Raw genomic sequence first — 2,261 nt, 5'->3', positions numbered from 1 at the left:
ACATATATTAGCCCAATGTAATAGGCCCAAGCCCATTCCTGCTTGTACTAGTAGTCTAGGGTTTAGTCGCCTATATATACTCATGTTAGGGTTCATTGTAACACAGGTTATTGTACTACACTCCTACACAATAAAGATGTAGCCCTTAAGGGATTCCTCCGTGGATGTAGGCCGTCAAAGCTGAACCACGTAACTCTCGTGTTCTTGATGTTCCTATTCTATGCTTTTTCTTCCGCATCCTCTCTAGTATACATAACATAGTATAACACATTGCGTTTGATAATATTATCCATTTAACATGGTATTAGATATTCAACAAAGTCCATAAACTTATTTTTTGTGCATAATTTTTAGACTACAAAAACTTGAAATTTAAACATTTTATTGATGATATAGCTATCGGCTTTTGATCATCTTGAAATTTTGTAAGTATTGAAAATATAAGAAGAAAATTTAATTCAATATGATAGATTTGTCAAAATTAATATCCAATAAAAAAATATTAAGTAGAGTTGTAATTATTAGATACCACCATTTGTAGCCAAACTTAGCCAAACTTTGTTTGGTAAGGACAATTTATATACACTTGAAAACATAAGCAAATGACAAACTCTTCCTCTTTATCAATATAGAAATCATTGGAACCGACCAAACCAGTGAACCACAATGTATTGCACAATCTAAAACCACACTAGACTGATAAGATGACAAATCAATTAAGGTGAGGTGTAGTGATATATATGACCCAAAATTCCACCGCCACACCGTGTGCACCCTTACCCTTATCCTTTTAGGTCAAAACTGCCCCCTTACTCCGAAATTACTTCACTTTACTTGAACCATGGATACTGGGTCAGATCAATTTATTTGGGAGCCCAAGCCGACAACTTTAATATGACCTTTTTTTATAATTGAATTTAATTAAACCATATTATTTAACTTTTGGTATCAATTTTTTTTTTCATTTAAAATATATTTTTCATGCCTTTTGATATGCAAAATTATAAATTTTTTTTATTCAACTTCCGCTAACATTTTATTTTTAATTGATAACGTGACTAATCCACTCAAATAAGATTTTGTCAATATTAATTTTGAAAGATTTTCAGTTATGCTTTGTTTATTACTAGTAAAAATTTATCCAAAGTTATTTTTTGAGATTCAAGTACTTTTTAAATTTTTCTCTCTTTTTTTTTTAATTTATTTTTTTCATATCCAAATAGATTTTTTTTCTAGTAAACATTTATATTAGAAAATATTTAAGAATAATTGAAACATGATCTACAATAGAAAATTTTAATTCAACTAGAATAAAATAAATTTTAAAGTATATATATATATATAGCAATAGAACCTAATTTATAAAATTTAAAAATAAATAAAACAAAACTGTACAAATAAGAATTTATCAACTACAAGTTAAAGGAGATGCTTAGCAAAATAAAAAGGGTGTGCCTACCGAACTGTTAAAACATTTAGTTTTTTTTGTTTTTTTAAATTGATTTTGTTTATTATGCAAGTGTTCATTTGCCTGTAGTTTAGTTTTTTTAACTTTTATCTTTTAGTTTTTATGTATATTTTTTAAAATCTCACTTTTTTTTTATCACTTTTTTCAAAGTGCAAGTGTATTTTAACACACTTTCATTAAAAAACTAATAAACTAATATCAAACACACAATTGTATTAAGTATTGTAGGGACTCAATTTGGATTGGACCCAGAGTATGAATGGGTTTTCAGCCCAACAAGCCCAAACAATAAATTTTTAGAGTATGGGTACAAGAACTAGTACCGTTTGACAGGAATGACTATACTCATCAAGTAACAAGGGATATTTTAGGTTGATTGAATGAGAAAAATTATCCTCGGCTAGGTTTCAGTCCGCCATCTTTCCTCCTTTTTCCTCCTCTTTTCTTTTTTTATGGAATCCCCCCCTTTTATCTCATTCGTTTCTATGTTATATACTCCGTTCTATCCTCCATTTCCATCGTACACGTGTAGTTCTTATCTTGGGAGCTCCTTTCTGTCCCATCCAGCACCTACCGGAACTTTTGCTCAGTGGCCATAAAGCTGCTTAGTCACTGTTCAGGTATCACCTCCACATTATTGCGGCCAGAGGGTTAGCTGAAAAGCATTTAATGTGGAGGTGATGGCCTTGGAAGATATTTGCCACCTTCCCCGACTCCTCCTTAGGTTTATACCCAATTTCCAGTTCAGATACAACTTTGCGGAGTCTCCTGAATGAAATGAAAGTTACGTTCA

The sequence above is a fragment of the Quercus suber genome, unplaced genomic scaffold (assembly GCF_002906115.3).
Source record: "Quercus suber isolate HL8 unplaced genomic scaffold, Cork oak 2.0 scaffold_177, whole genome shotgun sequence".
In the NCBI taxonomy this organism is placed as follows: Eukaryota; Viridiplantae; Streptophyta; class Magnoliopsida; order Fagales; family Fagaceae; genus Quercus; species Quercus suber.
This window is presented reverse-complemented; position numbering follows the sequence as displayed.